The 11384-nt window shown below is 36.9% G+C and overlaps 1 non-coding gene across 1 annotated transcript; it reads right to left on the bottom strand.

Annotated features, from left to right (window-relative positions):
* Positions 1-2521: 2521 nt before the first annotated feature.
* LOC133780725 (small nucleolar RNA R71) lies at positions 2522-2628 on the bottom strand. The gene has a single exon (XR_009869543.1). It is a non-coding gene; the product is annotated as a small nucleolar RNA R71 (small nucleolar RNA).
* Between the last annotated feature and the right edge of the window lie 8756 nt (positions 2629-11384).

Here is an 11384-nt window from a genome sequence, read left to right as displayed (position 1 = left end):
GGCGCCGTTGCCGGGGACTCATATTCCAATATCATAGTTATTGTTATTTGTACTAATTTGGTAATTTTATTTTATTTAATTTCTGTTAACATCTATTTGGATCAAGGTTCTATTGTGTTTCAGGACTTGTTGGTATATGCGAAGCAATAGACAAAAGAAGATTATACCAATAGATCTGGAAATTGAAAGAACGTGCAGACAAAACAGGAAAACAAAGAGGAGAGTGGATTTTACCATGGCTGAAAATTTGGGAAATGGTGCTAATAATGGTCAAGGGGCTGCAGAGGTTCCAAGGGAGCAAGGACCAAGAGCTTTGAGAGATTATGTACTTCCTACTGTTACAGGAGTGCATTCATGCATTAGACCTCCAACCATTGCTGCCAACAATTTTGAGATTAAGCCCACAATTCTTCAAAAGGTCCAAACAACTGTTCAGTTTGGAGGTATGCCAACGGAGGACCCCAATTTACACATAGCTAATTTTCTAGAGTTATGTGCTGTTGGGGTTTTATGCCCTAATTAAAACCCAAATTCTTTGTAATCTCATTTTATTATCAATAAAAGAATAGAAATCATTTTTTGACTTGGTCAATCACTTTGCTCACATGTTTTATTTTCATGATTATTTGTTTAATATAAACTTCTATTAAATCCCGAACATATAGCTAATCTTATTTATAGTGACGTAATCACAGTGGAATATAAATATGATTATATGTTCAAAATAAGTTAGTCCTAAGATTAGTCAGTGCCTAGGATTTACACTGACATGCCAATCTACGATATGATCTACTTACACATTATAGTGTTATGTTCTTTCCAGACATTAGCAAAGTAGATAAGATCGGATGTATTTGTTATATCGGACCGGACCGATATTAACAGTTGATAAGATAAGTAAACATACCGTTATTATCTATTCTAGTCATATCACATAGTTGACCATAGGTCAATTCAATCTCAATTCTGAGTGGTTAGTATTCTAACTGATTGTATTATTTGAGTTCTTTGACTTGTTCATTACCAGCTTACCCTACGGACTAGCCCATACTTACATCTTGGGAACTCGGTTATATAATTGAGTTGGAGTGTTAATCATAGATATGAACATCTATAGCTTCTGATGAAGAAGTGAAATGATTGTTTCCTTTTAGTTTTGTTCAAGGTGTTAAATGATAGAGATCTCATTTTAGTAATTAAATTAGTTTACTGAAATATCATTTACAAGGAACTAAGTGTTTTAAGGATAAAATACAATGACGGGTAAAATGGTATTTTAGTCCTATCTCATTGTAGATCGTCTATAGAGGATTGAGTGACAATTATGGTTGTAACAATGGATAATTAATAGCGTATCTATATTTGTTATAGAGCGTTCTATGAATTCAAGAGTGCAATTCCAAGTCTATAGTGGAGTCACGAGGAATTAATAAGTTAGTAAATTTATTTGTTAGATTTATGATAACTTATTGGAGCTTGATTTCATAGGCCCATGGTCCCCATTGTACCTTGGATAAAATCATCTGGATAGTCTCAATTAATTGATTTAATTATCAAAGTTGACCAGGTCAATTTTGGATAGTTTCACAGAGTTGTGTAATTTTGAGAAGAAAAGAGAAATTATGGCAGATTTATTAATTAAGATAAATTGGTATCTAAATTAATAAATAAATTTAAATCAAGGTTCAAATTATAAATAATTAATTTGATAAAGGATTTAAATAATTATTTAATTAATTAAATCAATAGAAAATAATACAGGCCTTGATTTTAAGTTCAATGGGCTTATAATCAAATGAGAAATTTCACGGGCCTATAGCCCATGACAATTTCGACCTAGGGCTTCAAAATGGCTGGTATTTTATTGATTTTTTAATTAAATTAAATGGCCTAATTAAGTCTATAAAAGGAGTGCTTAGAGAGAAGTCAAAACATAAGTTTGATAAGTCACAAGTCAGATTTTCTGATAGTTTTAGATTCTCTCTAAACACAAGTCCTTTTCTAAGCCACTTTGTTATTTTCTCTTATTCTCTCTATATCTATCTCATGTGTTGAGAATTGCCCACACTAGTCTAGGTGGTTCTAAGGATACATTGGAAGATTGTGAAGAAAATAGAAGATCGGTTCAGTTTCTTGATAATACTCTGCGACAGAGAGGATACAAGAGTTAGAGAAACTGAAGGAAGGACTCTTTAATTCCGCTGCGTATATGTAAGTATTCTATTCTTTGTTTCTCTTTGAATTCAATTTTAGAAACATGTTTTAGGTTGTCTTGTATTAATTTGTTTAATATTAGAAATACATGAAAATAAATAAAGATCATGTATAAGCTAATCCAACATGTGCAACGTTCAAGATGAATGGGGTGAGTGATGATGCTATAAGCCTGATGTTATTCTCATTTTCACTAAGGGACAGGGCGAAGAGTTGGCTGATATCTTTACAAGCAAATTCTATCACTACATAGGAGGAGTTAGCTCAGAAGTTCCTTGCCAAGTTCTTTCCTCGAGCGAAGGCTGCAAAATTGAGGGGAGAAATTAATAATTTTTATAAGTTGGATGGAGAATCACTGTATGATTCTTGGGAGCGATTTAAGGAGTTGTTAAGGAAGTGTCCACACCATGGAATAGAAAAGTGGATGTTGGTGCATAATTTTTACAATTGGTTGAATGGAACAATTAGGACAATTATAGATGCTGCAGCAGGAGGTGCCTTTATGAGTAAGGGTGCTAATGAGGCATATGAGCTATTAGAGGAGATGGCGATGAATAATTATCAATGGCCAACTAAAAGGGGACAATCAAAGAAGGTGGCTGGCATGATGGAATTGGAAGCTATATCCACGCTTACAGCTCAAGTAGCAGCCTTGACAAAGAAACTACAAAAGACTACACTCCCATATCAAGCTATGCAAGTTCAAAACCTTTGTGAAGTGTGTGGTACAACCCATCAACCTAACCAATTCCCTACTATAGATATGAATAACATGCCCATGGAAGAAGTACAAGCTATAGGAAATTACCAAAGACAACCCAATAATCCACATTCCATGACCTACACCCCACCTTGGAAGAATCATGTAAATTTTTCCTGGTCTAATAACCAAAACACTCTACAACCGTATCCTCCACCTCTGCCACAATATCAACCTACCCAAAATAGACCACCATATCCACAACAAGATGCTCACCAAAACCCTCCTCTCGGATATTATCAACCTGCACAAAATAGACCACTTCACCCAATGCCAATGAAACCAGCTGAACCTGAAGCTGATGTCCTTAACCAATTCATGACTAAAACCAGGGCGCCCATAAGGAGTTTGGAGACTCAAATAGGGCAGCTGGATACTTTAATGTCTAATAGAGCTCACAGAAATTTGACTAGCACTACAGAAGTTAATCCTAAAGAACAGTGCCAAGCTATTACTTTGAGGAGTGGAACGAGGTATGAAGGGTCAAAGAGGAATCAGTCAGAAGAAGAAGAAGAAGGTCAGAAGGGAAATACACAAGGTAAAGAAGAAAAGAAGTTTAATGATGAAAAGGTTACTGAAGACCTTAAGAAAGAAGAGGAGACCCCACCTATGAGTATTGAGCACCATGTTAGAATTCCATATCCACAAAGACTTCATAAGCATAATTTAGATAAACAGTTTGCAAAGTTTTTAGAGGTGTTCAAGAAGCTACATATAAATATACCGTTCGCAGAAGCATTAGAACAGATGCCCAGCTATGTAAAATTTATGAAGAAGATTCTTTCTAATAAGAGAAAGATGGGTGACTATGAAACAGTGGCATTAACGGAAGAATGTAGTGCGATTTTGCAAAGGAAACTTCCTCAAAAGTTACGAGATCCTGGGAGTTTTACTATTCCATGCACGATTGGGGAGTTTGAATGTAAGCATGCACTTTGCGATTTGGGGGCAAGTATTAATTTAATGCCTTTGTCAGTATTTCGTAGACTTGGTTTGGGTGATGCTAGGCCAACCACAGTAACATTACAGCTGGCTGATAGATCGGTGAAGCATCCACGTGGTATTATAGAAGATGTATTTGTAAAGGTGGATAAGTTTATATTTCCAGCTGATTTTATAGTTCTTGATATGGAGGAGGATGAGAATGTTCCTATTATTTTGGGGAGACCATTTTTAGCAACTGGGCAAGCATTGATAGATGTGAAAAAAGGAGAGTTAAAGCTGAGAGTTCAAGGGGAAGAAGTAGTATTTAATGTGTTTAAGGCTATGACTTATCCTAAAGCAAGTGATAGCTGTTTCTCAGTTGATGTGGTATAAGAAGTAGTAGGAAGAAAAAAATTAAATGAGGATCCTCTTGAATTAAGTCTTATAGTTGATGATGTAGATGGTGTGGAAAATGAAGAAGCGGTGAGTTATTTGAAGTGGATAAAATCATCTGAGCCGTGGAAGTATAAGAAATTTGAAGAATTGGGTGAGGGACCGGAAAGACCATTACCATCGATTGTGAAGCCACCTGTGTTAGAACTGAAAGTTTTACCAGAGCATCTCCTTTATGCTTATCTTGGGGAAAAAGAGACTCTTCCGGTTATAGTTTCATCACTTCTTTTAGAAGTAGAGGAGGAGAAATTGTTGAGGGTGTTAAGGGCTCATAAAACTGCTATAGGGTGGACTCTGGCTGATATAAGAGGAATTAGCCCATCGACAGTTATGCATAGAATTCACATGGAAGACGATGCGAGACTGACTATTGATGCTCAACGAAGACTTAATCCAACAATAAAAGAAGTGGTGAGGAAAGAGATTTTGAAATGGTTAGATGTTGGAGTGATTTACCCTATTTCTGATAATGCTTGGGTAAGTCCAGTACAAGTAGTACCTAAAAAGGGTGGTATGATGTAGTGCACCAAATTTTTTTTTTTTTTAGTTATGAAATTTTTAGTGTTTTATTTTATTTAAGTGTTAAGTTGTAGAGTCCAAGAACTTTACTTAGCTAGTTAGATAGTAGTAATAGTAATAAATAGTAGTAGTTATAGTAAGTTTATTACTGTGGATTCTTGTTCAAGCCGGGACTTAGTTGGACACTCGTAGCAACACTTGTAGATTTTATAAGTTTAACCTATAGTTTAAGAATATTAATTATAACCTAAGGTTTGATTAATATGACTGATTATGAAGATGGTATTTATTATACTATAAGGTTTAGATAGACCCAATAAGATAATGACATTTTTCATGTGCATGTTTAATGAGAAATTAAGTATTTTTGAGGAATAGGTTATTAAGAGTAAAATTTGAAAATCCCAGAGTCTTCCAGCAGCTTTGAAATCGTTATAGGACTCAGTCAAAGCTGTTTACTCAATTCAAATTAGGCTGAAAAAGTGAAATTACGTGTATAATATTTCAGCGTCTGCCGATATATCGCAGTTCTAGGGGGCGATATATCGCCACACGGGGAGATGATAAACATGTAACTTCGCACAACCATATTGACGAGCCTCAGAAATATCAGCCCAGGCGATATATCGGCTCTAGGGCATCATTTTTTAATAATTTTGAAACCTAGATCTTTTTTAATCCTTAACCTCTTGATAAGTCCAGAATCTTTTTGACCGAGTCTTAAGCCTCTACTGAATGAATATTCAAATGATTTTCAATTAAAAGTCATTATTTTTATTCAAGATAAAAGAAGATCTTTTCATTCTTGAACTCTATAAATAGGACCTAGTACCCAGCCATTTCTTTCATTCTTCAAGCTGAGTTCAGAGCCTTCAAGCTGGTAGGTTTACTTTAGAGTGTTACACACTTGGGTTGGGGTTATAAGCTTTATCATTCTAAGCTTATTAAACACTTGTGAAGTAAGGATAATAGTGTGTATTATGATATCGAGGTGTAGTTCGGTTATAGTGCATTCAAGGTATTCCTATTTCTAGTTCCTTTCTATATTGTTTCATTAGTTTTTATCTACTCAATTCCTAACTCGCTGTTTTCATTCGTGGTTAGGCATCTAAGTTCTTTGAACTTGAGGTTTCTTGTCGGTAGGTACCTTCTCGGTGGTTTAGTTCATTCCTTTTCATCTCTTCTTTTAGAATACTCACATTTCTATTAATGGTTTTTAGGAGTGTTCCAAATCCCGCCCTTGTTCTCACATCCAGGTATTTGGTAAGGAAAATAGGATAGTTGTTACGTGATATGTGCTATGTTTATATAAAAGTGTTATGATTATGCTATAGTATGATTTTATGTGTTATGATATATGCATGTTTTGGGGCTTATAGTTGTTATATAACAAACCCTAACACTTTTATGTATTGGGCTTATAGTTGTTATATAGCAAACCCCAACATTTTTTTTTATGTTTTTGGGGCTTATAGTTGCTTAACTAGCAAACCTCATTGTAGTTTGAGGCTTATAGTTGCTTAGTTAGCAAACCTCACTAGTTACCATGGACATGGGTTTGAATTATGATATATGTGTTATAGTATATGATATATGTTCATAGTTTATGTGTATGATTATGTTTCATGCTTGTAGTAGATTTTCCTTGCTGGGCATTAGGCTCATTCCTTTATGTTTTATATGTGCATGAAAATAGTTATGGTGGCGGAAAGGTTCTTGGCAGCTTGGGAATGTGTATTGAGGAAGAATGGAATCGGTGGACTATGTGAACGATTCGAGGATGAAGTTGTTTCTAGTCATTTAAAATTATGCTTTACATGTATTTTCCGCACTTTGTTTTGTAACGAATTTTAAGATTTAAAGTTATGTTATGTTTTATTTTCAAAAGAATGGGATCCCATATCCTAAATGAATTTTCATGTATTTAACCTTTGCTTTATAGTTTATAATAAATTTATGGTTATTTCATATGTATGTTTTCTTAACGATTAGTGTCTATGTATAGTAGTTATTAATGGTCCAAAGTCTGGAATAAGTTGGGTCATTACAGTTGGTATTAGAGCAATGGTTCATTCGCTTGAAGTTCTCCTCGATACACACACTCAAAGCTCCGAATCTGACCGCCAAGTAAGTGTTTAAGTTATAGTTATTATGTTTATATGTATAGCTAACGATTTTAGTCTTTATGTTTTCAGTTAAGAATGAACGAAGCATTAACTTATGAGGATATCCAAGCCATTAAGGCTTGAAAAAGAATTACATAACTGAGAAACACCGTAGGAGTGCTAGAAAGAATCACTCGGAGGCTGCTTTTGTTCCATAGAGAAATAGGTTACCTCCAAGAATCTAAGCAGATCATGATGAGAGCAATGGGGCAATACGTTTTTGTAATTAGACTATTTAGAGATTATCATACTGTAATTGCAGCCTTAGAGGAAATATGGGAAACAATGGATGATGAAGATGAATTGCCGGTAGCAATGAGATATTATTTTCTCTTAATTAGGTTCACTTCAAAAATGGAATTTCAGTTTACAAATGAGCAAAAGCATAGAATTTTTACGAACCTTCCTTGAGGGCATTTTGAGGCACATGATAATGAGGACTATGAGGAGTTAAATGATGATATGCTAGATGAAGGATCGGATATAGAAGATCCTGATTTTTAGAATAATTAGTTTCATTGTTTGTTTTAATTTATAATTTGTTTTCTTTTATGGTTGTAAATAGTGAAAAATTTATTTTCCAAATTAATATCATGGTTATTTTGTTGTCATGTATGAGTTTGATTTTCTTTTGCAATCATAATAAATAATAAATTGTGGATGCCAAAAATCCACCAAGAAAGAAAATCCCCAGAACATGGAGAAAATACAAGGCTAAAGGTCACTTAGTCACATTATCAGGCTCAGACCTATAAGTCTTGCGAAACCGGGAGATTGTCCCAAGGGAAGCATCACTTAGTGAGCCATGAACCCTCAAATTAGAGCTCAAAATGACCCTGCTCCAAAGGACCCTGCTCAAATTGACCACTCCACCATGGGCACTAATAAAGAGCCCAAGCGCCCCGCGCGCCCCGCGCGCCGCGCGCCCCGCGCGCCTCGCGACATCACCAGAAGACAAGCGTCTTGCAGCCCCCAAGATACCACACGCAACAGTCGTGCCATGGTCCTCGTGGTGGCCTCCTCTCACACACCAGCCTCATCTTTAGGGGTGTCCACGTGGTGATCTTGGAGCACGAAGAGTTAGAATACGGATGGTACGGTGTCTACGCCAGGCTGGTAGTGGCAGTACAAGTATGGTATATGTCCAGGACTCCCTCAGCACGCTTATGCGGTCAGTACCTGGCAAGTAGTGGGGGCATAATATGGTACCAAGACAAGAGTACTTTTGCAGGCTCCTGACATGTACTAGAGAGGACCACCACTCTTCCAACACCACTACCACCTGTATTGCTATCCTGACAGTGTACTCATGTACTATTTTGTCCTGAGGGACCACTATGTATAAATGAGCCATTAGAGCTCCAATATAAATAGATGACCACCCCTACAGAAAAGGGGTTGGAAAATTCATTGTATGCAGAGGCTATTGAGAAATATACTAAGGCTTGCTCCATTGTTTATCTGTGTTTACTTTTCCTTGAAGTTTATTCTCAGTTCTTATATAAACTTCACCTGACTTACCTTTGAGTTTTCCGATCTAATTTCGTTGACGAGATTTCACCGTCAACATAAATCAAATAAAAAATGACTAAGTTCGGTGAGGATGGATACAAATCAATGAATCAAGTTTCTATATTGAGAGTTAGGTGGCCATAGTAGTGGGAACGATTTTACTGATCCCAACCCTCCCTCGATATGGTTAACTTTGGAACAAAGATGAGTTTCGAGCCAGAGAATTTAGTCATATAGGATGATTAGAAACAGACTTGGAAAATAATAAAGATGTCTTATTTTTCTAAGTATAGAAACCCACTCTAATAATAAAGAAGACTTATATAATTTTCATAAGAAGTCATAATTAATAGGTCTGAGTTATGTTTGTTTAGATTAAGTTTTTTCCTTAGAGCCGATTAGGGTAAAGTTCTGACATGTTTATCTCAACTATTAGAACTCTGCTGTGATGTCGCTCCGAAGATCTGCTCACACCAACGGAAATGCTTCCAACGTTGCTTCGGTGAACAATGAAGCCCCTCCTGTTCGGAGAAGGGGAGTGTGTGCTGCTGCTAGCCGCAATGCATCGTCGACACTGCCAGTTGACAATGTTACGGAGATCCCCACACTGTGACAACAAGTCGAGGAACTATTGTAGCAACAGCGACAACAGGCTCAGCCTCAGACTCAGCCTCCGCCTCTGCCGCAGCCACATCCACAGCAAATGGCCTCAGCACCCCAACAAGTTGGTCCATATGGGGGATGGCCAGTGGCGAATTATGCGCCGTATCCAATACAACACGTTGAGCCAGTTTATGAGCGATTCCATAAGCAACACGCTCCGAACTTTGAAGGGACTACAGACCCCTTCGAGGCATAAGAGTGGCTAAGAAACGTGGAGCCAATCCTGATGCACATGAACCTCAACAACGCGGACCGCATATCCTGTGTTTCGTCCTTGCTCAAGAAAGATGCCAGGATATGGTGGGACTTAGTCCAGCAGACGCATGATGTTGCCACCATGAATTAGACTCTATTTGTGGAGTTGTTCCAAAAAAAGTACTATAATTCGGATGTACTCGCTTCAAGAGTTAAGGAGTTCGCTGCCCTGAAGCAAAGAAGTTTATCAGTGGCAGAGTATGCTCGGCAGTTCGACCGTTTGCCTAAGTTCGCACCGGAAATTTTTTCAACTGACTATCTGAGGGTGTCTAAGTTCGTTAGAGGACTTCGACCGAGGATCGAGCTAGGGGTTAAGTTAGCAAACCCAGGAAATACTACTTATGCCGACGTTCTAGAGACGGCAATAGAAGTAGAAAGGTTGCAGGCTAATGTTAGTAAAGAAGAAGCCAGCAAACTTGAGCCTAGATAGCAGGGTCAATTTTAGACAAGTTGGAACAACAATCAATCCAGCAACAACAACAATAACGGTCAGAAAAGAAGGTATTCTGACAATAAGCGTTCCGACAGCGATAAAAGGGCACAGACAAATAATGGAGGTAGTAGGCCGGGTTATGTAGAAAACCCGCCATGTGCTAAGTGCCAAAAGAAACATCTTGGGGACTGCCGGGAAAACACCAAGGGATGTTACAACTGTGGTCAAGAGGGACACAGAAAGAAAGAATGTCCCCAGCTCAAGTCAGAGGGTAAAAAGGAAGATAAGATAGTTCCTGCCAGGGGTTTTTCCCTAACCCAAGGAGAGGCTGATGCTAGCAATAAGGTGGTCACAGGTCAGGTTTTTATCCTCAATAATATATGTTCTGTATTATTTGATTTGGGAGCCACTCATTCGTATATCTCGTTAGGAATGATAGAAAAACTAGACAAACCTTGTGAAAGATTTAGAACTAGGTTTGTAACCGAGTTGCCTTCGGGCAAAGTAGTTATATCATCACGGATAGTACGAGGCGTACTGATCAAGATTGAGGACGTAGAACTAGAAGGAGAACTGATAAAACTAGAGATCAAGGACATCGACGTGATACTAGGCATCGACTGGCTAGCATGGCATGGTGCAACCATCGACTGCAAACGCAAGAAGGTGATGTTCGAGACTCCTGATGGCCAGAAATTATGCTTCATGGGATAGGTTTCCGGACTACGTCATTACTACAAAAAAGACTTTTTAGGACTAGCATTGCGAGTCCTAAAAAAGCTTTTAGGATTCGCAGGGCGCGAGTCGTCTATTTGAGAGCCTTAAAAAATGAGGTTTTTTAGGACTCGCATTGTGAGTCCTAAAAAAATGTTTTCAGGACTCGCATTGAGAGTCCTAAAAGAATGTTTTTAAGACTCGCAATGCGAGTCCTAAAAAATATGTTTGAGTGCCTTTAAGTAATTTTTTAGTGAGTCCTGAAAGATCCCGTTGAGTGTCTTTAAATTAAGATTTTAGGACTCTCTTTGCATGCCCTTAAATGTAAATTTTTTTAAAGAAAAAAATATATCCCTTTGAAAGTCCTAAATGTATTATATATGTTAGATTTCTAAAATTTTCAAAAGAAAATACAACAAAATAATTTTTTATTAATTACTCAAAATCATATTACATGATAGTTTATTCTACAGTCAAATTCTATCATCACCATATATTAACACTAATTAACCTATAGACAGTCCACTTGCTATGAGGAAATGATTTCAAACCAACATTTAAATCCTAATGAACTTTGAGTGTCACATCTCTTGAAAAAATATTGCAATTTCATAAAAACTAGTGTTGAAAGTCCTTACCAAAGACAAATTCTAGATTTTGCCACACTAAGCTATTTTCTATATCAAGCGACAAAACATGACAAATTTCAGAGAAAGAATCCTAAAAAAAAGTGGGGAGACGATTATACTAAAATAACTTTTAAGTATGTTTC

This window comes from Humulus lupulus, chromosome 5, assembly GCF_963169125.1.
Source record: "Humulus lupulus chromosome 5, drHumLupu1.1, whole genome shotgun sequence".
Taxonomy (NCBI): domain Eukaryota; kingdom Viridiplantae; phylum Streptophyta; class Magnoliopsida; order Rosales; family Cannabaceae; genus Humulus; species Humulus lupulus.
This window is presented reverse-complemented; position numbering and strand designations above follow the sequence as displayed.